The sequence below is a fragment of the Thunnus maccoyii genome, chromosome 1, assembly GCF_910596095.1.
Source record: "Thunnus maccoyii chromosome 1, fThuMac1.1, whole genome shotgun sequence".
Classification (NCBI taxonomy): Eukaryota; Metazoa; Chordata; class Actinopteri; order Scombriformes; family Scombridae; genus Thunnus; species Thunnus maccoyii.
Window position 1 is genome coordinate 19,711,028 of NC_056533.1, and position 27,150 is coordinate 19,738,177.

Below are 27,150 nucleotides of genomic sequence, written 5' to 3' on the forward strand. Positions count from 1 at the left end.
CATATCACATGATTCAGTTTGGTTTTCCTTCTTCTTCTACCTGACTCATCATCATCATTATTAGCCTGTGGGCCCACTGGTGACCTGCTTGTTTGCAAGTGAAACACATCTTTCATTTTGGCACATTCACCTGCATGCTGCTTTTCCAGTCTGTACAATATTTCTTTTTTGTCATTGATCCATTTTGTTTAAAAATGCACACAAAAGATGAACTTTTTATCTTCATTTTGCTAAAAATGTACAAAATGTACAAAACATATGTCATTACATGAGCTAGCACATTATAGAAGGGCATTTATGTGCGATAGAGGTGTGTCAGAGAAACACACACAAGAGAAACCATCAGATGCTGGTTCTCATTCTTACTCAAGCTGGTCAGTTTATGAAACTGCTCTGAGTCAACACATCCTCCTCTCCTGATTAGCTAGTCTGAGTGTTCACACCCAGACAGATCGACCAGAGCACCAACACCCAATGAAAATCAGTGTTCACCGAGGTATTACTGTATCTTGACATGATAATCTTCTTTTTAAATGCACCACTGCACTCTTTTCCCCCACCATGGAGCACTGCAGACACTCAGCTCATACATTATCATTGAGTGCCTTTTCTCTTTCCTTCTCCCTCTCTCTCTCTGTCACACCCACCAACCCTCCCTCCCCCTCACACCGTCCTCCACTCTCTAGCTGGAGTGTCTCAGTGTGAAAAGCTCATTATGTTCTGCTACTGGACCTGCAAACTCAATTGGACAGACAGCTAGAATCAGTGTGTCTGTATTGTGCTTTTGTGTGAGTGTGGATGCACATGCATACATGCTTGCATTTGTGTGTGTGGGTACCTGTATGTTGGATCAGTGGTGACTGAATCAGGAAGGGCTACATCAGTGTGACAGTGCCTAGGTGGTGAGATTTTCCCCTTTTTTGAGCATTAGGTAACTGTGGCAGTAGCGTGAGCTGGCTGGACTGATGATAAGAGGCCTGCGGCCAGCTACACACTTCACAAAGCTTTAACTGGCACCTCATTCACTTTGCTTTGCTGCCGGCCCTCAGTTATTACACTTAAAACATTCTCCTGCTCAATAAAACACATTCTTTAGGACCACTGTGTCTTTTTTCATACAGAATGCAGGTAGATATATTTTAACATGGGAACCTGTGATTCACTTCTATCTCCAGCTTTTTATGGATTTAAAATGTTGAAATCTGTGGAGAACAATCTATATCTTCTTCTCCTTTTTGCTGCTTTGACTGAATAATGTGGGCCAGTGTACAGTATTGTAAAACATGGAATTAGACTGTTTTTGTGGTTTGGATTTGGTTTTAATGCTGGTCACTTGGATGTGAGATAACAGTGTCCTCTGTCCAGTTTGATCTCCGTTTTGGATGAGGCTGTCTATCCCATAGGCATCTCTCAGAATACAGAACACACACACACACTCACACACAGTGTTTCCAAACTTGTGATGTATTGAACAAAGAAAACTGGCAGAGCTAGGAGCAGAGCAGGTTCCTCAGAGGATAATCCAATTTATGCTGGCCAGTCTCTGATGAGCAATTAGAAGGAGGATTTAAGTATGCTCTGAGATAGTGAGTGTAAAACTCAGTTAACTTTGCATTAGCGCCTTTTTCCTCGTCTCTTGCAAGCAGCGACTGCGTGCAGTGAGACAGACACAATGGAGAGCTCGGCTGAACTGAGTAGCATTCTCAAACAGCCCCATTCATCATCCTCCACAGCCCTATCTTTCTGCGTCAGGGATAGCCTTGTTCACTCGAACTGCCAGGCTGTGACGAAAACCCCCACAAAACTCTTAACTAGCCAGACGTTTCTGCGTCAGCCTGACTCTGAATCTAAATGGAGCTGAATAATCCATAATGTGTTTATTACACTGCAAAAGTTAATTATTTTGATGTCTACTGTTTAGGCTAAGACCTGAAAATATCAGCTGTTGTGGACAATTCAGGGTATTTCAGGTGAGTATCTAAGATACAACATATTCTACTTAAAGGCGACATATCTTGCTTTTTGGGATTTTCTGTTACTCTTACACTATTCTTATCTTATACTATTCTTATTCTTATATGCTGTTCTTATCTCTACCTTCTCCTCGTGATGAAATCATATCGTTTGTGCACACCCACAAACGGCTGTCCGTTCAGTAGCCTTTGTTGCTAAAGTTTTGGTTGTTAATATTGTCCACTCAAATATCAGATTCGGGCTTGAACATGTACAGATGTATTTTAGAAGTTTCCATTTGAGTAAAGAACAAGAAAAAGAAGTGAAATCCTATTACAACTGTTTGTTTATGTAGCCTCCCAAGCTGAGGGGCAGCTTTGAGGAGCTGATCAATCAAAACAGAGTGGGATCATCTGGAGGGGGACCTTAAAGAGACAGGAGCTAAGACGTTTACTTAAACTAGCTTAAACAAGCATACAACAACAACACACACATCAACTCAGAAGCAAATGCATACATAGACACACGGATTAATATTATGTTCACAAAATGATAATGTTAATGTAAGTTGATGTGTTTTGTAGTTAAATTGCAGTGTTTCTGTGATGAATTGATGTTGATGTTTTGTCATAACATAAATATAAATAAAATTATAAATAAGTATGGTTATTTATTTATTTACTATATCCCCATATATGATCCATTGTTAATACTGATTGTGGCAGCTTTAAGAGCAAAAAGTTAGTGTATGTCCTGTATAGCTACTAGGCAATAATATCAAACCAACATGCAGTTGTTGTCATCTCAGGTTCCTTATAGTTACACTAGAGCAAGACAAAGAACAATGAACGATTATGACATAATATCATATTGTTGGTTCATTACACATACTTACATTTTTTCCTCATACACAGATATTGGGAGCAGTTTAGGGTTAGCGTCATGCTCAAGGACACTGTGGAGAGGAGGAGCTGGGAATAGAACAAACCTGAATGCTACACAGACTTTACCTGTAACTATTATAAAAGTCAGTCACGTTTACACAGTATGTGATATTTGCTTGTTTGAAGTCTTCATTTGAAGATGAATCCTTGAAGAAATACAATAATACATGTACAGCAATACTACACACAGACACACACACACACAAACTGTGACTAAGGCATTTCCTGGAGGATTACATTTTGTCTCGTCATTAGCATGAATCATTACTGCGTTGGTTTCCTCCCAGTAGTATGTAAGCAGCCTTAGTCTTGTTTTGTCTTACAGACTCTGACAGGAACCAGCAGACGTGTGCTGAGACGCTTCGATCGTCATGAAAAAGGTGCATCAGACAAAGAGGCGCCTCTTATGCTGCACCTCCCTCCCTCCCTTCTCTCTCTCTCTCCCTTTGATTTTTCATTCCTAATACCTTTAACAGCCATTTCTTTATCACATGTAAAAGAAACATATTGATTTTTCCTTTACTGTGCAAAATCTTTTTTGGTACCATAGAAGAAAACAATATGATAAGCAAAATGTGTATTCATAAGGAGTGGACTTATATTTTCAAACAAATTAATTTAACAAAAAAATAAGATTATAGACCTCAAATCAGTACCACAGTAGACACTTATTTAAATCCACTATCATAAATGTTATTCAGCATAAGTGGTTAAACTATTCTGCATTCCTGACAGGCTCATCTTGTCTGCTCTTTTTTATAATCCTGCTTCACATATATTCAGTTACAGACTGAATATTAACAGCATTATTCACTTTTCCAATAGAGGATGTTACATTAATGGCTGTTCTAGCTTCTGCAACACTTGAATGGACATCGCCTTAGTTGCATCACAAGTATAAAAATGTATTTTATCTGATCTCCTCAAGCATATATTTCCAAAAAGCCAGAGGCTCAACAGGCCAAGGTGTAGTCGACTTTAGCCTTGATTAAAGACGAATCAGAGAGGAAATATTTGAGGATCTCGGGCAGCACTCTGGCTCATAATGTAATGACAAATCTGACCAACTGTGCCTTAAAATGGCTGATTATATCCTAAAATCAGCTCTAATATTCACAGGTAGCAGTGAAGAAGTGCAGTGATTGAAGTGATACAGTATGTTGTAGTACAAATATAATGTTTTGTTCCTTAACAATAATTTGTTGTTAGCTCATGAGTATTGGTTGGAGTATTAATAAGGTGAATAAAGGTGAAGGATGTATAACCACTGGGACAAACTTGAGTGTATAATAATATAATAATAATAATAAATCATTCAATTATCCAGGATTGTTTTTGTTTTGAGTAGGGTCAGGCCGGAGTTCTGTAACATTGAGGTTATCAGAAACTTCAAAATGCTAATTATAAGAGGGGATAACTCTTCCAGAGCCAGCAGCTGCTCCCTCTTCTCTTTCTATTTGGCAACAAGTGCCTTGTTCAGCCTCCATTTTCGGCACAGATTTTCTCATCCAGATTTCATACTTTGTTCCCATCACAAACACATTTCTTTATCAGAGTCCTGCTGTCCTTAAATACCCTTTGGTCAGCTTGTCTGGCCTTAATCCTGCATTTGCAAACATTGATGCGTATAATGTTGACCCCACTAGAGAACCAAAATACCCACACACACTACACAGTTATACACACTACACAGTTGCACTGTTTCTAAGCACAAATAGGCCAACACAGCACAATAACATCAGGCATGACAAAAAATTTTCCTCTGATCTGAAATTGAACCTGATTGATAATCATTCACAACAAAAGGAGGTGTATCATTAGACCATTAGCTTGCATATTGCTGAGGTAAGTGGAAAACAAGGCTTGAATGACCTTCATCTGCCTTAAAATACATACAGTTTGACAGGGAAAGAAGAGAGGACAAAATGACTGTAATATTCAGAAATTATTAAGTTAAATGTCAGTTTTAGGCCAGAGAAAATCATCTTAAACTAAATGCTAAAATAGCCATTAGGTCATCTGTTTGTGCCTCTGTACAGCACAATGCAGAAGTACCTTAAAGTGCAAGATGCTGGCTCCAAATTCCAAATCCCATTCAAATGCATCAACTTCTTTCTAGAAAAACAAAGCTAGTCATTTTTTGCAAGCCATTCTGGCCTCAATTGCTAAATTCAGACAGTCTAATAAGTGTGCTGGTGGTCGCTTTGGAAAATATTGCTAGTTAATAAGATTTGAAGACTTATGGTAAAATTGATGTCTGCCATGTGATTGTTGATATACGTCCATCTTTATATCCAGGCTATGAATAGGGGACATCTTGTTTCAGCAATTAATCTTTTGAAATGAAAAATATTTGCATATTCATAAATTCTGAATTTTTCAAGGAGGGAGAAGGAATCAATGTTAATTTAAAGATTTTTAAGGAAGTAACTGAACTTTTTTATGAAAAAAACATATCAGAAACAAACTTTTGTCAAAGCAGAGTATTTTTAAGTCTTCAAACATTTCTGATGGGGATCTTTAACAACTCAAGAAAACACCCGCTGCCCTGACAGGTCTGTCGTCCTCACACTCAGTGAACAACCCCATCAAAAATTGGACTGGCCATTATGGCTCCTGACGACATGATCTTATGTGTGACTCAGGTAATGGGCTCAGATCACTGACTCTGTGAAAAAGGTTGTATCAGTGCTGGTTGTATTAGTTCAGAACAGCAGTAATGATGAAGAAGCTGCTCTTTTTTTTTTTTTTTTTTTTTTGATAATTGTCACTTATTCTTGTGAACGGTCTGCTTTTTGTCAGGCCTGTAGCAACCTCTGTAACGATACTGAGTAGTAGCTCACTGCTTCCAGCATGGTTATTATCATCTAACCACTCATCCACCAACCAAAAGTTCCATGTCTCTCATAGAGAGTCATTGTAGCAGATTATCCTCACTCGCCACATCAGTCCTCTTCATCCTTGGTACTACTTCTCATCTGCTCGCTCCTTCTCCATTCTGAAAATGATACACTCCCCCCACTCTGTCGGGCTGTGTCACTCTTTGAAGTTAATGAGTCAAAACTATCAGTCGTTTCGCTTTTAATTAGAAAACGGACAGAATGATTACATTTTTAATTGAAGCTGTCATTTTCAATTAAGATATGACATCCTTGAGAAGCCCTCCCCCCTCTTAACTCTTTATTTATTCATTTATCAGCACCCTTCTCAAGATGTTCCACCCGTTTGCCTCCTGGTCCCTTTTGCTCTTCCTCTCCTCTCCTCTCCTCTCCTCTCCTCTCACTGTTAAAGGTCTTTCTCATCAGTGGATAAAGACAAATTAGGCCTCTCTGTTGAGCACCCCCATTGCTTTACTCAGTTTGCCCTTAATGTGTAGTTTTACTGACATCTTACAATCATCTGGTCACTTCTCCTCAGATTCCCTGACTCATTCTATCTCCTGTTAGATATATTTTTCCTCTTGATCTGTTTTTTGGTCCCTCTCCAATCTCTCTCACCCTGCTGCTCAAGGACTTTGTTTCCTTCTCTCCCATATTGAACCTTTTCCCTCTACTAGCATCACTATCTGCCTCATCTTACATAGTTTCAATCAACAGCATACTGTAGAGAAACATGAGTTGACTTTATTGATATTAAAACAAAACATGCTTGTGTGAACACCATTCAACTCAATACAAAATACTAAAATTCATCACATCTCATGAATGCTAAAGACACCATTTAAAAATGCATCACATATAAGACTTATACCATACAGAAAATAGATTAAAAATAACAAAAGAATGTAAAAAGTCAAGTTGTACATCTCCTGCAATTGAACGTTCAGAAGTTGGATAGTTTCTCTCAAATCGATCCATTTTGAACCAAAGTTGTCTAAATCTTCTCCCGGAAGGAGTTTCTTTTTTAGGTGAGAGTTTTCTCTTATAGCATTCAAACCCCTTTTGGCAGAGGAGAGTCGATAGATTGAGGAGGGGGAATAGAGGAGGGAATAACCGTGATTTTGGAAGCAGTCTTAACTTGATTCTTTTCTGTAGAGGACAGGATAACAAGCCAAACTTTAATGGGGAGAGTTAGCAGACTTGCCACAACTGATGTGTAAAATTGCACCACTACTTTTTTAGATACTCCAAAAGTTGTTGAGCTAACACAAAAAGTTTATGGGTTATCTCTGTGATTTTGTGAAGATTGCTTTCCCATTTAAAATTGACAGCAGATTGTAAGCAGATAATGCAGTGCTGAACTAGTGCTGTTGATCTTTCTTGACAATGCATCGTGAAAAAAAGAGGCTTTTCGAGGCACAGTGTCAGTTTGTTTTATGGTGCTTGAAACATTACATGTCTGTGTGAATTATGATAGTAAATGTCTTATTCATTTTCTATTAATTTTCTTATCTCATTTTCTTTCACATATACAGTATGTAGCATTTTAAACATTCAACTGCGAACCATGAATCTTTCATCTTGTTCAGCCAGCTGTCAGACATGACCTTATAATAACAGATTGGGGGTAATAAAGTATTTGGAAATTTATAAAATGCAAAGACTTGAGAGTGCAAGACTGTGTACATCTTGTATCAGGGAATGAACACACACATACTATCAATTGCACCTTAATGCACGGGTTTACCGTGACTTAAGCCAAGGCCTGAGGCCTCAACCGAGGACCAGGGGCCTAACAAGCTATGAGCTAAGAATTTTTTTTAAATATATATTATAAATTATGATATTATATATTTGCACCGCCGCCAGCTATGATCAGCGCACTGTAGTGTAGAACAAAATATATCTGCGTTTAGTAATTCATCAAATCACCGATCAGGCAGCTGTAGCAATGTGCACAGGCTTTCAGGAACGTTGGCTAGCCTACTTTCAGGTTAGCTGTAGCTGAGTTTCAAGTGCAAAAAATCCAAACGACCAAGTCTTTATCCCACCTAATGAGGAAAACAGGGCTACTACGTCTGCTGCTGTGGAGGACGGAGGACTGTGTGCTGAGGTAGAGGGAAGAGATGGAGTGGCACTGACAATCGGAGGAGAAGCGCCTGTAGGAGACACGTCAGACCCCTACAGTACTGTCTCGGGTTGCTGGGGCAAAATAATAGACCAACAGGTGCGTGCTTACTGGGACAAAATGGGACATGAATCCTGCCAGAATTAAAACTCCAACTTCTCTGCCTCTGAACAGCAGCATAAACAACAGATAAGATACTTCTCAAAATTTCATTTCAAACAGAAACTGGGGAACGGGGAGTATGTGTCCAGAGAGCTTTGCTACTCGCCATCTCAATGTAGCATCTTTTGTTTTTTGCTTTTTGGCAATTATAAAAGTCACCATTTGGCAGTAAAGGCTATTGTAACCAAGACCAAGGACCAGGGGCCTCACCAAATATGTGCTTAAAAAAAAAAAAAGTTTGAATATATATGTTAGAAATTATAATATTATATATTTGCACCACTGCCGTGAATAATATTGGGCTACGAAAGTCCCAGAGGTTTCCCATGCATAGCTAGCTAGCTATGCATCAGCACACTGTAGTGTAGAACAAAATACAAAATATATGTCTTATAATTCGTCAAATCACCAATCAGGTAGCTGTAGCACAGTGCATTGGCTTTCAAAATGTTGACTAGCCTACTTTAATTTTAGCTGTAGCTTCCAGTGCGAAAGATTAGCTTCGAGTTTCCAGTGTGAAAGATGAAGCATTCACATCCTAACAGTGCTCAGAAACAAAAGAAAAATAAATCAAGAAAATAAACAGAAAAAAGTGTATAGGGAAACTTTGCCAAAGGTCACCTACTTTTTTACTAGTAAGCCTAGAAGCAGCAATGTCAATCGGCAGCTGCAAGCAGATGACTAAGTGTCCATCTTGCCTGATGAGGAAAACAGGGCTACTACTTCTGCTGCTGTGGAGGACAGAGGATTGTGTACTGAGGAAGAGGGAAGAGAAGGAGTGGCGTTGACAGCTGATAGAGAAACGCCGGTAGGAGACACGTCAAACCCCGACAGTACTGACCCAGGTCGCTGGGGCAACAGAATAGACCAACAGGTGCACACTAACTGGGACAAAATGGGACCTGAATCCTACCAGAATAAAAACTCCAACTTCTTCACCTCTGAATGGCAGTATAAAGAAGAATACAGAAAACAGAATAGATACTTCTCAAAATTTAATTTCAAACAAAAACTGGGGAATTGGGAGTATGTATCCAGAGAGCTTTGCTACTCGCCATCTCAATGTAGCATCTTTTGTTTCTTGCTTTTTGGCAATAAAAAAAAGTCACCATTTGGCAGTGTAGGCTATTGTAACTGGAAGCATGCCATGGAGCGAATACAAGAATATGAAGGCTCTGTCCACCACAAGAAAGCTACTAACACTTATATCAGCCAGTCAGCTGACAGTGGACTGAAAAAACAGTTCAATGACGAGTGCAACTATTGGACCCAGGATCTTCAGAGAGTAGCTGCTGTCATTAAGTATTTGACAGAGCACAGACTTCCTTTGAGGGGTCATAGCCACAAATTTGGAGATGTTAACAATGGAAATTTATCTGTCCCTAAATGTGTGCAAAGAATTTATTGAACTAATAATGGGAGAGAGGGTTCTTACTGGAATCATCAGTTATGGTAAATTGGCAAAATATTTCTCAATCAGCATTGACTCCACGCCAGATATAACCATTGCTGATAAGCTTACCTTCATCCTGTGCCATGTGTTCCCGGAGGGCGATATTGAGGAGTGTTTTCTTAAATTTCTGCCAATCACTAGCCACACCAGAGAAGCCCTCTGTAATTCCATTTTACGTGTGTTACAAGAGATGGTCATTGACATCAACAACTGTTGCAGACAGTGTTATGATAATGCAAGCAACATGTCGGCCACATACAAAGGTTTGCAGTCCTTCATCAAAGAGATTAATCCACTGGCAAAGTGGGCACCCTGCACCACCCACACGCTGAATTAATAGTGTAAATTGCTGTGAGGAAACAGAACAGTTTTTTAGTTTTGTTCAAACACTCTTCAACTTCTCTTCCATGTCTACATCTCGCTGGCGGGTTAGCACCGTGGGACTGCAAGCTAATGAAAAGGACCACAACGAAACACTGAATACACTTTCAGATACAAGATGGTCAGTGCACTCTCAGCTGCCATCAAAGCGCTGAGTGTCACGGTTCTCTCCCAGTCTGGCTCTATGTCCCTCCACCAGTCCACCAGATGCCTTCAGGCTTTTCTGCCTGTTTAAAACTGGACTGAGTGGGAAGAAGGACAGATAAGAGGCTGCAGTTTATATTTAAGGACCACTTGAAATACTGTTGCTTGCTTCATTGACTCTCTTAGAAACTGTGTTTAAGTGTAAAAGTGAACTGAAACTCTGAGCAACAATTGTCTTTCTTTATGTTGTTACATGTGCGAGGGGTCAATGGATATCAGTAAGATATTTTATATTTGTTAACGAGGGCATTCCCCACTGTTAAACCAGAGACCCCCCAATTTATTTTCTTTTGTAATTTAGTTGAGTTTAACAGCTTAATTTGCAGAATTTAATTAATCTAATGGGTTAAATTTAAACTGCATCAAGGTTCATGTCTGCAGGCAATATAGATAATCCTAAATGTCTTTCCAGGATACAGTGTTTGTGAGTTTGTATTTCATTCAGTATTGTTTGTGGATGCGCTGTCTGGTTCCCGCCACGAGGTTATGCTATTGAGTCGGAAAAGGCGAGTTGTGAAGGAGAAGAAGAAAACTGTTGTTGTTGTCATGGTTGCCAAGAGAAGAGGACACTCGTTTTTAGCAGCGGAGAAAGTGTGCCGCCGGACTGTAAGAGTGAGTATAGACTGCTTTGTTTTCGTTGTTTAAAGCAAAAATAAATACAATGCTAGTTGCACGACAGTCCTGCACCTGCCTGAGTCCTTGGCTGCAACATATTCTGGCGAGCCAGCCAGGAGAAAAGTTCAACCGGAGAGCGCGGCCGCCATTTCAGGCACCCGACAGAAGAAGAGGGCTTTCCTCCACAGACGAACTTGGAACGAAAAAGAACCGCCGACAAATGCAAGATGGATTTGGAGATACTTTTAGACCGAGCCACCACCATACTATGCCAGCTGAACTGGGACCGGACAGTGGAGATCTGTAAATATATCAAATGCATCGAAGAAGACGACGAGACTGTTGAAAATATGAGCAGATGAACACTCATTAAAATGGCGGGAAATAAGTTGGGTGATATAGAACAAAACGCAGAGGCAGAGGAAGCAATTCAGATTATTCAAGAACTATTATCCTTTATGGGCGGCAAAACGGAGGAGTGCAACAAAGGGGAAGAGCGGGAATGTCATGACCGGAGAGATGGAAGGAAAATATCTGGAGCTGCAACAGTCCTGCAAAGCCTTAGAAGAGGAAATAAAAATGCTTGGTGTCAAATTGAACATATCTGATGACGCCACAGTAAACCCGATCCAGAACCTGCCGCCAGCCAAGGTGCCGGAAGTGACAATCCGCAGAGAGTTTCGCATCTGTGGCCAAATTGGTGGAGGTCACCGTGACAAGTTGTCATACACCAGCCTCATGCACCAGATGGAGAGCGGGCTCCGTAAGGGTCACGGTGAGTCAGAAGTCATAGAGGCTGTGATAAAGGCCATCAGCCCAGGCCTAAAGCTGCGTGACATGCTTGAAATAAAGACTGATTTGACCCTGCCTCAGCTAAAAACAATATTAAAGGGACATTACAAAGAAGATGACACATCAGACCTGTACCAAAAACTGATCAGTATCTCTCAAGAACCAAAAGAGTCAGCACAAGATTTCTTGTTCAGCGCTATTGAACTAAAAGACAGACTGCTCTTTGCATCCAAGGAGAGAGAGGAACACTACAATGCAGATCTAGTCAAAAGGAAGTTTCTGAGGTCAGTGGGTACAGGACTGCTCAATGACAATATCAAATTCCAGATCAAGCCCTTTCTTGATAATCTGGACGTGACAGATGAAACCCTGATTGAAAAAATAAATGAAGCAGCTAACCTTGAGACTGAGAGACTGAACAGGTTAAAGAAGAACAGTACCATGACACCCAGAGTGGCTGAGCTGCAGACAAGCAGCAACACCTGGGATGGTTCACAGGGTGTACACCTGAGCCTGAGGTGTACACCCTGGTAAGAGAACTTCAGAGAGAGGTAGCTGAAATGAAACAGATGGTACTCGCCTCCATGAGTACTGTCAAATCACAGAACTCCAAGCAAGTGGCAGAGAGCAAGGACACGCGAAGGAGGGGCTGCAGGGCATGTCAGGACAAAGGAGAAGGAGGAAGTTGCATCCACTGCTTCAAGTGTGGTCAGCTGGGCCACATTTCCAGAGGATGCAGAGCTCCATGCCAGGTGCAGGGAAACTGAGAAGGGTTGCTGCTGAGGGACCGGCAGTGACCCAGCCACGACTGTCAGAGTCCCGCCGCTGCCACTACTGTCTGCATGAGGAATGCACAGACAGAAGGTTACAGACATGTACAGGTTGTTCAGCTACAGTCTATTGCTCCAAGACGTGTCAGGAGTATCACTGGCAGGAACACAAACCCCTGTGTAGAGCAGTCAGGCTAGTTGAGCAACACTTAGTTGGGGAAGAGGCACAAAGAAATAAGTTAGCAGAGACATGCAAAGTCGATTACCTCTCAGCAAGACAAGGTAAAAAACTTATCCAATTGATAGGGAAACGTAAAATGGTGAAATGTACCTTTGATAATGTACCAGTGACAGCACTGTGGGATACAGGTGCTAAAGCAACTGTAATGAAATGACAAATGGCGAGCTGAGCATCTGCCCAATAGCACTATCAGAGAAATAGATGAACTCCTAGGGCCAATACCATTAAATAGACTTGCAGCCAATCAGACAGAAATACCATTTATGGGGTGGATACCTGTAGAATTCAAGCTGAGCAAGTCAGATGCTGTTAGTGATAACCTGCTAGTACCAGTACTGGTTTCCAGTGACCCCAATGTGGCAGAGGATCCGATCATTGGCTTCAATGTAATAGAGGAGGTGATTAATGAACAACTCAAACAACAACAGGAGACAGCCAGTGACAGGGTAACAGAAATTGTGAGCAGTGCTTTTGACATTGACTTTGGTGCGGCAAAATCTTTTATCTAGCTAATGCACGCTCACCAGTCCAGTAATGAGGGGATCGTGGTAAGGACAGGCAAGAGTAAAGTTGTCTTACACCCAGGCGAAGTCAGCACAGTGAGATGTCGCGCACACACACAGACTGAGAAAGACACTGTAATGCTGTTTTGCCCCAAAATGGACACAGACCTACCCTAGGGGTTGCACATTAAAGAAGTACTATTCACCATGAAAAGAGGTAATTCGGCCACTGTCCCCGTCCCTGTGATCAATACCACAGGACACAATATCACATTGGGTGCACGAGTCAGCCTGGGACACATGGAGAGCGTTAAAGCTGTGTACCCAGTGGCTCTCCAATCTGTGACACAAGAACAGACACAAGTAAGCTTAGACAAATCCACACCAAGAGACACAGACTGTTCAGACACAACACATCCCACCACCCACAGTAGTGAAGCTTGGGACCCCACTGTAGCATTAGATCACTTAACTGGTGACCAGCAGGTCCTAGTGAGAGAAATGCTTACAGGGGAATGTAAGGCTTTTGCCCAAGATGAGAATGATGTAGGCTGTATAGCCTCACTCCGCATGCACATTAACTTAACCGACCAGATACCAGTCCAGAAAACTTACATCAGTGTGCCTAATCCATTACACCAGGAAGTAAAGGAGTATCTGCAGGATTTGATTAACAGGGGCTGGATTACAAAATCAAAATCACCTTACTCATCACCCATAGTGTGTGTGAGAAAGAAATCAGGTGAATTGAGACTGTGTGGACTATCGTGAACTAAATCGAAAGTCAGTGCCAGATAGACATCCTATTCCTAGGATACAGGACATGCTAGACAGTCTCAGTGGAAGCTCATGGTTTTCAGTACTAGACCAAGGTAAAGCATATCACCAAGGCTTCCTAGACGAGGAAAGTCAGCCGCTCACCACCTTCATCACTCCTTGGGGCCTGTACCAATGGTTGAGAATTCCTTTTGGCCTGAGTTCAGCTCCAGCTGAATTTTAGAGGAGCATGGAGGAGTGTCTGTGGGGTTTACATGATGACATCTGCCTGCTGTACCTGGATGATAATCTAGTTCACAGTAAGTCCTTTGAGGACCATGTAGAATATGTAAGAACAGTCCTGCATCAATATAGGCAACATGGAGTAAAGCTTACAGCAAAGAAATGTGAACTGCTTAAATCCAGAGTTAGATTTTTGGGCAAGATAGTGTCAAAAGAAGGCCATAGCATGGACCCCGCAGAAGTGGCTCCTGTACAGGCTCTAAAAGAAAAACAACCAAGCACAGTAGGAGAAGTCAGGCAGGTTTTGGGCTTTCTGTCTTACTACAGGTCATCCATAAAAACTTTTCTTGCATAGCTAGGCCCTTGTATGAACTGTTAGCAGCCCCAGCAGCTGCTCAAAGTCCTTCAAAGAGTGCCAGAGTTTCTAAAAAAGGGAAAACAAAGAAAGGGAAGCAAGGGCAGCTAACCTCAGCCACACCAGTTTCCTGGACCGACAATCATCACCAGGTCTTATGCCATCTGATGGACCAACTCTCCAACCCGCCGATTCTAGGCTAGCCAGACCTGAATGAACCGTTTGTCCTGCACACAGATGCTTCTCAGGCAGGACTGGGAGCGGTGCTGTACCAGCGAAGTCACAGTAAATTAAAAGTAATAGCCTATGGGTCCAGAACACTCACCCCTCCAGAGAGAAATTATCATCTGCACTCTGGGAAGCTCGAGTTTCTGGTGCTTAAATGGGCCATTTGCGAGCGCTTCTGAGACTATCTCTTTCATGCTCCCTCTTTTGTGGTCTATACAGACAACAACCCACTCACGTATGTACTGACAACAGCGAGGTTTAATGCTACTGGACAGAGATGGGCTGCAGAGCTAGCAGATTTCAATTTCACAATAAAATACAGGCCAAGCAAAGCGAACTCTGATGCAGATGGCTTATCAAGAATGCCACTGGATTTTGAGGAATACATGAATCAGTGCACCCAGTCAGTTTGTCAGGATGAAGTCAGGGCAACAGAACAGGGCATCTTAGTTCAACAAAAAGAACAAAGCCTGCTCCTCAGCTCAGTGTCGTTTGATGCTCTTAAAGAACAGCTGGAAACAGAGAATCTGCTCAGCACTGTTCAGCCATTATCCAGAGATTCGATACAGGCAGCCCAAAGACAAGACCCTGTGACAGGCAAAATGTATGACTACAAAATAAGAAATAAGAGACCTGCTGCATGAGAACTAGAGGGAGAGAGTCTTGAGTTTAAGGCTCTAGTGAGAGAGTGGGGCAAGCTAGAGATCAGGGCAGATGGGACAATGCACCGGAGAACTCAAGCAAAAAGTCAACTTGTGCTCCCAGAAGTGTACCGTCCTCTCGTCTTAAATGAGCTGCACAAGGAAATGGGCCATCTGGGAACAGAAAGGACAGTAAATCTGATGAGGGACCGTTTCTTTTGGCCAAAAATGCAGAGGGACATAGAACATTTCATAACAAATGTGTGTGAATGTCTCAAGAAAAGAAAACCAAACAGACAGTCACGGGCACCCATGTTGAGTATTGAAACCACTCACCCATTCCAGCTGGTCTCTGTCAACTTCCTGCACCTGGGAGAATGTAGGGGTGGTTATGAATACATACTGGTGATAATGGACCACTACACTTGCTTCGCCCAGGCATATGCTACGACCAACAAATCAGCCAAAACTGGCGGATAAACTGTTCAGTGATTTCTGTCTCAAGTTTGGTTTTCCGGAAAAGCTGCACCATGACCTGGGGAGGGAATTTGAGAACAAACTGTTGCACCACCTAAAAGCACTCTCTGGTATCAAGGGGTCTCTAGTCCATACCACCCCCAGGGAAACGGATAAACAGAGAGGTTTAACAGAACTCTCCTCTCAATGCTAAGAACACTTACCGAAGAACAGAAAAGTGACTGGAAAAATCATACCCCTAAAGTCATACTTGCCTTTAACTGCACAACTAATGAGGCCACAGGCTACTCTCCATTCTTTCTACTGTTTGGCAGGCCACTTAGTCTGCCAGTGGACTTGCTGTTTGGGATAGAGAGTGAAGACTGTTCAGGCCCATACCAGGACTATGTGGAGACGTGGAGACAGAGGATGGCTGAGGCATATGACATCGCCTCCAGGAATGCTTCTAAGTCAGCAGATAGAGGAAAGAGACAATATGACAAGAGAGTGTACGGTCCTCCACTCCAAGTGGGCAGCCGTGTCCTGGTGAGAAATGTGGCCGAGAGGGCCAGGGAAAATCCGTTCCTACTGGGAGGATGACATTTATGTCATTAAGAGTCAGAAGGGTGCGGACAGTCCTGTGTTTGAGGTGGAACCAGAAGGTGGTAGAGGCAGGAGGAGGATACTGCACAGGAACATGCTTTTACCCTGTGACTTCCTCCCTGTCACCGCACATGAAGATAAAACCCCCACAACAACCCAGACAAAGAAAAGAAATAGCCACAAAAACAGACAAAAACTGGTGACTAAACACACTCAACAAATGGATAGTGAGGAGTCAGATGAGGATTTTCCTGCAGTGACCTTCACCTGGTCTCCAGCTGGACTCCAAAGTCCACCTTCACTGAACCCCACAGCTCAGGAGTTCCATCTGCAAGCTGAAAAGACTGTCCCAGAAGGGAGGGAGCCTCCACAAATTGTTGAGGAGGGACAGATCCACACAGCAACTTCGGAGGACAGTGCAGATGATGCTGTTGCTACAGACAAGAGGGGCTCAGAGGATGAAATGATCGAGGAGACAGAGCGGAGGGAATATCCAAGGAGACAAAGGAAGCATCCACAGACTCTGACTTATGACAGACTTGGCCAGCCGAATTTCACAGAGAGAAGTGTTTCAACCAAGGGGATAGCTGTCAGTGGCTACTGGCAGCCCTGGTAATAGACTATAAATGACCTAGTAAACTGAAAAGACACTCTTTACCTCTTTTGAATGATACCTATGTGCCTTGTGTGGATCTTGTAGTAGGAAACACAGAGACTGTTGGCCGACTTATGTTTTCTGTGGGTTGGGTATTAGTGATGAGAAAAAGAAATGACCTACCGCAGTGTATGGACTCATGGGTGTGTTATATGCATTAACTATGCAGGTGTTTGGGCACAAGAAAAAAAAAAGAGACTGATGACAGGAGTATTCCAGACTGCAGTGCACGGTAGTCTGGGCATCTCACAAACCAGGTTATAACCTAAATGTTGGCCCATTCAGTTTCACGACTGTCCATGTATTTGTGTGAAAGGCTTGGAGGTATAATTAAATGTCGGGACGACATTTTTTCAAGAAGGGGAGAGTGTGAGGGGTCAATGGATATCAGTAAGATATTTTATATTTGTTAACGAGGGCATTCCCTACTGTCAAACCAGAGACCCCCCCCAATTTATTTTCTTTTGTAATTTAGTTGAGTTTAACAGGTTAATTTGCAGAATTTAATTAATCTAATGGGTTAAATTTAAACTGCATAAAGGTTCATGTCTGCAGGCAGTATAGATAATCCTAAATGTCTTTCCAGGATACAGTGTTTGTGAGTTTATATTTCATTCAGTATTGTTTGTGGATGCGCTGTTTGGTTCCCGCCACCAGGTTATGCTGTTGAGGCGGAAAAAGCGAGTTGTGTTGTTGTTGTCATGTTAGCCAAGAGAAGAGGACACTCGTTTTTAGCAGCGGAGAAAGTGTGCTGCCGGTCTGTAAGAGTGAGCATAGACTACTTTGTTTTCGTTGTTTAAAGCAAAAATAAAGACATTGCTAGTTGCACGGCAGTCCTGCATCTGCCTGAGTCCTTGGCTGCAACACATGCAGTCTTAATTTAGATTTATGTCAACAGTAATTTATGTTTCTAGTCTTTATTGTTAAAGTTCCTAGGTTGGCAATATAATGCTGATGTTTATTTGCCGTGTTTGCTCAGTATGACTTGTGCACTTTAACTTATATTTATGTAATTCTGAGACGGTTTGTAACCTCGTGTTTCTCATGTGTTGCTGTAGTCCTGCTCAGCCTGTTTTCCCTTGCACACCTGATCTGTTTAGTCTCGTTAGCCTTGCTCTGTTTGTTGCCTGGCAGGCAACAAACAGAGCAAGGCTAGGCACAACCCTTGTGTTCCCTCCTTTTCCAGCGCCTGCCCCACTCCAGCTGTGTCTTGTTCTGTGATTTGTTCCTTGTGTATTCATACCTTTCTGTTCTTTGAGTTCTTTGTCAGTTCATGGTCAATGTTTCCCAGTGTGTGCAGCTGTTATTTTTTGTTCCTTGTGTTTCAAGTCAGCCAGTTCTGTTTTTGTCTTCATCTGCCAGTAACCAGTCCGGTAATAAATTATTATTTTCTTCAGTTCCTGCCGCCTGCCTGTTGTTTCTGCATATAGGTCCATTTGCCTGCATAAATAAGTTTGAATTATGCAGGTATCCAGCAATCACTACAAAACATTACTGACAATGAGCACCAGCCCCAAACTACACAGCAATAGGCCAGAGTACTTCACAAGAAATGTATAAGCTGGAAATAGCATTTCTCTGCAATATGTGGAATGACATTCTTTTGTTGTTTCTTAGAGTGAGCGCTGCACTACAGGCAGTTGAACTTGACCTGTGTAATGCAGTATGTGGCAGGCTTATACGATCAATTTGATCGTTTTCAGATGAAGATGTCTCCATCCGTATCAGAGGTCTATAAAAAAGACACACAGTGTGTGAGGAAATGAAAAAGACAGGCCTATGAATCGTCTGAACCAGACTGTCAGCTGTCAGGCTGAAGCAAGTTTTCCATGTCTGTGTTTACTGTTGTGATTGACAGGCTAGTGGCAGAGCTGGACAGAAGAGACCAGTCATACAACAATATTCTGGAAAGCTTTGGCTTTTAAAACAAATTTCAGGCAATTTCCCCACAGGAGCTCCACTCATCAGTGTAGAGCCTCCAACAAAAATATCACTTGGACTTGGAGGAGGACTTTGTGGCAGAAGTTATTCAGTTTTTGGAATTGAACTAGTGTGAACTGCTCAAACTCGAGGTGAAGAAAATTGCAGACTGTGTTCCCTATTACAGACATAGCTCTTTACCTTTTCCTTACCATTCCAGTCACCAAGCAGAGAGTGATCTTTCTCTAAACCTTCCTTAGTTAAAAGTAGACCACAGACAATATGCAGCAAGAAAGACTGAGCCACCTCACCCCAATGTCCATCAAGCATGACATTCTTCAGGCCATGGATATTAAAGATACAGTCAAGGAGTTTGCGGTGAAAAAGACCAGTAGGAAGCACTAATGAAGGTAAAACAATGTGTTCCTGTAATACCAGTCCTTTGCTTGAGATGTTTGCTGGTTTTTAATTGAAAACACTGATCTCATGTCACTGCTGTGCACATAGGCCTATATGGCTAATAACCTAGCTTTGTCTTGACTTATTGTTGACATATTGTCTTATTTTGGTGAGTTTCATATTCTGTTTACTAATAATAAGGGCGCTTTTTCTCCAAAACATCCACAGCCCCAGGGCCTAAAGTAATGTTAAGGGCACCCCTGCACACTGTGTGTACTGCACACACCTCATACACACAGTGTGTGTATGAGGCACAGCTCACAACAAGTCAAAGCATGCAGGGTTTTGTTCTAGTGAGTCCAGATGCACAGAGCAGTATGCTGAGAATGTATTCACAGTTCTTCTGCACTGTTTTGATTTTATTCTGTAATTTTATTAGCGACTGCAAGAATAGCTTGTTGAACCCTAAAAGCACAAGCAAACAATGGTGGAGCAGGTTTCTAACCAATAGGATCTGAACATCTGAACTGTACATTTTTTGTAATTTTTCTGGTTGCCAGTGGTAAAAGCAACATATCTTATTGGTAGAGTTTGTTGGTGGATAGATGTAGTGATAGTAGCACTGGGCTTCACTGAGAAAACTTTTGACTTCTGAAAAATGCTTGAATCTGTATTTTATAATTTCAGTTTCATGCTAAGTTCACATTGTATAATTTATTTTAGCTCATAATCCAGTTCCCTGTGGATATCAAGAATACTGTATTTGCTTATGGACAAGATTAATGTCTAATGTCTATCTGTAGATCTACAATAATTAAACATCAATTAAAGAGTGACTTTACACGTATTCATTTTGTTTCCCCTGTGTTTTACCTCTGACCTGCACATGTAACCGCAGCCAACAGTGATGTCACAGAGCACCAATACGCCCAGGACTTCAAGTCTACCTCACTGCAATAAGGCGAGAAGGTAAAACACTGGACTGGACATCACAAAGTTTGTACATAAAGTCCCTCTGAAAGTTTTAGTAACTACCAGCTAGTCACACACTAGTGATTTACTAAATAATGTTGCACCATTAAGACTTAAGAAATGTCTTGGCAAGTGAACACTTTAGTAATGTGTAAATCGGTTGCTAGCTGCTAGGAAACAATTTCAAAAAATAACAGTTTTAAGGGCCAAAAGATAAAATAAACAACTGTCAATCTTTTGTGAAGCTATGACTTTGTTTTATTTATATCCGCATATGTGTGTTTTAGAATTAGTAACGGTCATGCAGTTTACAATGAGGAGGAAATATCTGATTATGCTAAGCTAATTGTTGTTATTTGGTCATTTAGTCTAACGTTAATGGCATAAAGTTTTGTAATTGGAGGTATGGTGTGTTTTTTTTAATATCAGTTAGATATATTGACCATATTCCATACTAGCACTTTTACTCTTCAATCGAACATCAAACGGCTATTAGCAAGCTAACGTTAGGTTTGCCAGTTGGTCAATTCAGCTAGCTGACGCAACAGTTCCACCTGGCAGTAAGTAAGTGTGAGTATTTAGTAACATCTAATCTCTGCATAATAAGTAGTTTGTGTGGTTTTGATTTAATGATGTTTAAATCTCTGCTTACATTATAACAACGCTAACTTACAAACAGCTGGTGCAACTGGCTAGGAGGTCTGCAGAAAAGATTTTTATCTGTTGTTAATTTGCTTGTTAACTAAACATTATAAGTGAAAACAAACATGTTTTGAAAATGAATTGCAAAATCCTATTTTTTGGATTAGTGTGAAAGCTGCATTCTGCCCTTTACATCCTGTCTCTCCTGTCCTCTGTGTCTTCCTCTCTTGTCCTCTCTTCTTCTCCTCCTCCAGACCCGGAGTGGATGTCTGTGGCTCTTTACGGTCCATTTCCTGGTGAGGAGGCTCTTGAGTGCAGCTAGAGCCATTCTTTCCCCACACAATGCTGTGTTCTCATTAACTCTTATCAAAGTTCATCTTGCATCCAAATGCTGTGGGCCGCTCAATACTGACTGCATTGAAAAGAGAAAATGAAAAAGACAAAGCAAGCAGTAGACAGAGAGAGAAACAGAAAGAGAGAGAGGGAGAGGGAGAGAGCATGTAGATAAAGGACAGGGAAAATAATGGTTTAATGGTGATTGAGGACGAACAGAATAATCATGGAGTTCTCTGACCAGACTGAATATTGGTTTGATTTTAAACTGGTTTTAAATGAAACTGTGTTCTTTTCTGAAACTCTTTTTCTGAAACTCTGATAAGTATGTTTAATGTTTATATATATATACATACACACACACATATATACATATACATATATATAGATATATAAACCAATACTCGTGTTTGTCCATTTGAATTTAGGGAGCTGGAAAAGATGTTAGACAAGAATGAAGGGTTCGGTCGAATAATTAAATAGAATTCATAATCATAATTCAATCTTACCCACACAATGGAGGCATTTTGAATGCCCTCATGTTATTTGCTTTCAGTCCACCATCAAAAGAAAAATGCCTGTTCCAATACTTACTAGTGACTACAAGGAGCTAGGTGGAGATGAAAACGCTGTCCCAATTCCAATAAACAGAGGACACAAGCAGGTGGAGACATAAAGCAAGTACTTAGTGCAGTCCTTACTTGATTTGTTCAGATGATTAGATATCACCCTGTAATTCTATCTGTAAGTATCATCTACCTCTCCTCATGAACATACACAGCTACTCCTCCTCCTGTATCATCAGATCCTACAGTGCAGCTGGATTTCCTCATTGAGATGTAAAGAGACATAATTGGAGACTGATTGCAGCCTTCAATGACTATCACACGATGCTTAAACACACAAGAGCCCTATTTACAATAAGAAAAAAAATACCCTGCTGTCTGATGAGGGCTTTCATCTAAACCCGCTTCGTATAATATAATATGATGGATTTTGTACTCGATGTCTGCTGCTACCTTTGAATGCATTATGCCCAGCGCCAGCCAATTTGCTGTTAAGAGCCAACATAACGTGTGTCCAGTTGCTCCATATTCATGTATTTGCCTTTTAATGACTCTCTGACATCAGCATACTGAAAATGTCAGGAGGCAATGCTGTGATCTGGGACTGGATGACATGATGTTAGTCTTGCTGTAATGCCATGACTGTCGTACGCAATCGTACGTAGCAGCAGTCAGATATTTGCCAGAAATCCTGACTGAGGAGCTGTTTGAATAACAGATTATTTAATTCATGTTAAAAAAGTTCAAAGATGATACATTCCTACAAATGGACACAATATTTTGTCTTACATGAATGGCAAATTGAAAGATGAGGCTCGGATTATTCTGTATTTTTCTTATTGTCAATATATCACATGAAAATGCCAAAACCAACAATGCAGTAGTCCATCTCTCAATACTTTCCAACTTCCCTACACTGTCAAGTCCATTTCTTCCTCCTGAAGATGTCAATCTTTAAAAAAAGAGCTCGCAAACACAATACACAGCTGCATTTGTAGCCATGCTCTGAGGATAACAATGTGTCCACCACTTTGATCTAGACTGAGATATCTTTGGGATGGATTAAGATGAAATTTTGTACAGACATTTGTGTCCCTCTCAGGATGAATTGTAATAATTCTGATGATTCTTTAACTTTTCCTCTGGCACCATCATCACATCAACATTTTTATTCGTCAGATATAGCTTGGTTTACCTGCAAAACCAATGACATCCCATCATTCTCAGCTGTAGTTTTTGTTGAGTGCTAATTACCAAAATTTTGCATGCTGACACCCAAAATAAGATGTTTTAGCATTCAGCTCAAAGCACCTCTGCTGCTACTGCTGCTAGTAAGGCTGTAGACTTAGTCTTGGTAAGAAAGGCGCAGTAATTTCTTTCAGTTTTAAGCAAACATCACAATAAATTGTGCATTTTTGGGGAATGACCTATATATTAATCATAATGAAATAACGTTTCACCCAGTTCAACAGTGTTGCTCAGTGATGTGTTTTTAATAGTTTTGGACAACAATGGAAGTCTATGGGTGTTAGTAGTATGTCTGTTAAGGTCCCTTCCATGTTGAGAAATGTTACAGAGTTGTTCAGAATGACAACACGCATGAAGAGGAATGGTGCCAATAGATGGGAGAAATATTTGTATAATGACTGTTTTGTCAACATCTTTTAAAAGGACCTTAGAAGAGACAAGTAGGCAAGATGTTTGAATTGCTAGCAAGTGACAGCATTGTTCAACACAGCTAATATTGCTAGACTGAAATTACTACATTTTCCAGGTTGCAAATGTTTGCAGTCTAGCTTATATTGGTCGACTGTACTTGTCTTTGCCAGTAGTTTCATATAACAGCTGCCAATACAATGTTCAAGTTAGTAGGGTTAACATAAGAGATGATCTATGCCAAAACAGGACATTTGCTCATTGTGCATTTATTGCACCCATAGGGCTGGACATGGAATGATGGACATGTATTGTTATTTCAAATGTAGTCAGTTATCACAGAAAGATTTCAGATTTTATAACCTGGGAGCTTCTAGATGGAGAAAGTGTGCATGAAGCAGCAGTCGAAACAAAGAGAGAAAATGGTGGCAAGGTGGCTGCAGAATAAATGAGGCATTCGGGAGGAGTGTTTTGTCTGCGGAGACTTTGTGAGTAATTGTCAGTGCTGTGGTGGGTGATTATTAGTAGAGATGCTTAAAGCAAACCTAACTGGCTCTATAGGCTTCTTCCCAGCTCAAAGCTCACACACAGCCCCACAGCACACATCCACTCACAATTCAGTAGCATGACCACTTTTGAAACCCTTCTCCCTCCATCGTGACTCTGCCTCTGCTGCCAGATAAACGCCCAGAGGAGACTGTCTGATACCATAAACACCACCAAAGAATTTAACCATGATGGATGATGTTGAGAGTGGCTCCAATTTTCTCAGGGACACTCTCTTACAATCCCCCAACTCCAATATGAAGGCATTTTCAAATTGATAACTCATGTTACTGAGTCATACTGTACATTCTGGGCCAAATAAACCTCTTGAGTTATTTAGTAGAAACTGCTTGTGCCTGTGAGAGAATCAGGTCTGTAAGGAAAAAGATAGTTTAAGGGATTAGATGTTCTTTGCGACTAATGGGTATGTGTAAATGTGTGTGTGTGTGTCTGGGTATTGCTTAATGTGTGTGTTTAGAGACAGCCTTAGGTCTTTGGAATGGCACTGTTCTGCTGCTCCCACTTTAATTGGCTGCTGGCCCCTCAGCCTCGCCTGAATGGAGAGTCATTTAGGGACCTTTCACTCTCATAGAGGATTGTCGGTTGCCGCTGCAGGAGAAATTGCATTCCTGTTTCCATACAATGGCTGGTCGGAGTTGGACGGGGCAAGAGTATCACTGTCATTATCATGACAATGGAAGCTAATTCCACTGCCACTAGCGCCATTCTGAAACCCTCTGCAGCACCAGCTTATCAGGGGGCACCATGAGAGCAGCAGGAAGCTATGCGAGTGCCGCATCTGAGGCGAAGATTCACATATACAGCACACACTCACAGACACACACACACTCACACACACAAACAGGACTCATACTCTGTTTAGAGACGCTGTCATAGGCATGAAGTAACACATCAGCAGTAAAAGTTTATTAGACAGCACAGCTCACTTAGTGCGCACACTGTGTTGACAAATATGACTGTATATTCATCTTTTCCTCAACATAGACATGATCCATTTCTGCAATGATTCAGTGGTGCCATGTTCTATTAGCAGCATGACAACTCTTACCTTGCGAGGCAGCTGGATTCACGACATCACAAGATCATGCAGTGCTGTGTAACAAAACATCTGGCGCGTCAGGTTACGACAACTCATGTTGTGCAGCCAAACATTGTTCAAAACCACTGAATTTTATTTAAAATAGTTTCCAACGATACTATTAAAGAAAATGTATATAAAATTTTGCACAAGACATCTAGATTATTTCCATTTGATGGAATGATGCAGACAGAAAACATGGAGTCTCGGGCTTACATATGTTACTCAGTGTAAACAGCACATAGTTGGAACAAGATGATAGAATACATGTGGTACTGTTAAACAAAGAGGAATAGGATGATATTCTAGGATGATACTATTTCAAAATTACTTAAAGTGGCTAATAGATATTTTTATATTAACAATGTATCAAATGATACAGAGAATTATCACCTGACTCTGCAGCTCCCCTTGGCTTTATGGAGCTTTATACTGAGTTTAAGCTCATTGTTTAGCCATCTGGCCCGCAACTTTACAGTCTTAGTTCACTCTCACCGCTCTTATGGTGTCATTTTTGGCAGCAGTGGACAGCTGTTTTCAGAGAAAAAGCTGAACCCATTTTACACTACCTTCTCAGCACCAAACAGCAAACAGACACTAGATGTGAAAGTAGTGGAGCATTTAGCAGCTAAAGAGCCAGATATTTCCCTCAGGAGTTGATAGAAAGAGAAAAACAGAGAAAAAGAATCAACTGTTTGCTAACAAGTTCAACATATCAATGTAAAAAGGTGATATTATGTCATGTTGTGTTCACAACTTGTTTTCGCTCCTCCAAGTGGAAAAAAAATTGGTGAATGCAGGTTTAAGTTCAATTACTTAAAATGATATACAAGTAGAAAACTGGAATTTAAGTGGTTATTTAAAATACCATGTTATTCAATTCAAGTGATAAGGAGAAATTAAATAATAGAAGATCAAAATCACTGATAGAACCTGTTTTAGAGCACAGCAGAGCTCATAGAACTACACTGTGTAACCTTTTTTGAGCTGAATCTGCAGCTGCATAATCTTGATAGCCAACAAGAAACCTGATCAGCATGTTTTCTTTTGTCCACTCATAGTACAAGGCTGAGTTCCAGGTGAGTATCAGGCTGTGACTGTAGTGTGAGCCAGATATGACAGTTGTTTGCTGTCAAAAACATACTTGAGAAAGGTTTTCCTTTAGGCACATAGGTAGGAGGTATTGAATACATACCTTGCAGAGGGAAAATATAAAAAATGTTCAGTAAAGTGGACACTTAGTAGTGCTGAAAGACAGTTGAATATTGCATTGCTCTTATTGCTCCCAGCTGTTTAAAGCCTGTGACCTCATCCATGTTTTGTTCATTTGCACCATTTCACTGCAGCTCTGCAGGTTGGTCAGACCTCATTATCTGCAGCCTTTATCCCTCGCTCCCCACTGAGCATATCATCATCTACCACCCTGCAGGATCTTCCACTGTTCACAGAGAGGGCAGCATGGTGTTGGACCTCAGAGCCGCCATTAAACACTCACTGACCTGATCCACATTTAAACCATGCACACACACAGACACACACACACACACACACACACACACACACACACACACACATATTGTCACTTCTGGGGACTTCACATAGACTTACATTAATTTCCTGGAGACTTATCCCAACCCTGACCTTAACCTAAACTTAACCTTAGCCAATGATGCAAAAATCAGCTTTTTCCCAATTGAGGACACAGCTTTTGTCCCCAACTGGACGAGCCGTCCCCAATTAACGGGTCCTAAGTCTGAAAATTGTCCCCTAAAGTAGCCTATGACAGACCACACAAACACACACACACACACACACACAAACAAAGCAAAACCAAATCATGCATGCACTCACGCCCAAGTTAAGGGATTACCGAATTCATCCTGAGGGGGACATGAATGTGTGTATCAAATTTCGAGGCCATCCGTCCAAAAGCTGTTGAGACATTTCACTTGAAACCACGAACGTCCACAATTCAACCTCATGGTGCTGCCAGAAGAAAGGTTAGGGTATCATCTGGGAACTATAAACGTCTGAACAAAAATTGTACAAATCCAT

At 41.2% G+C, this 27,150-nt stretch overlaps 1 long non-coding RNA gene across 2 annotated transcripts; it reads left to right on the forward strand.

Annotated features, from left to right (window-relative positions):
• Positions 1-10,448: 10,448 nt before the first annotated feature.
• LOC121898824 lies at positions 10,449-25,351 on the forward strand. Of its 2 annotated transcripts, XR_006096555.1 has the most exons (4): positions 10,449-10,716; positions 19,143-19,292; positions 20,180-20,250; positions 21,150-25,351. It is a non-coding gene; the product is annotated as an uncharacterized LOC121898824 (long non-coding RNA). The 2 variants fall into 2 exon arrangements; XR_006096554.1 differs by lacking the exon at positions 19,143-19,292 and having other exon boundaries at positions 10,455-10,716.
• Positions 25,352-27,150: the final 1,799 nt, after the last annotated feature.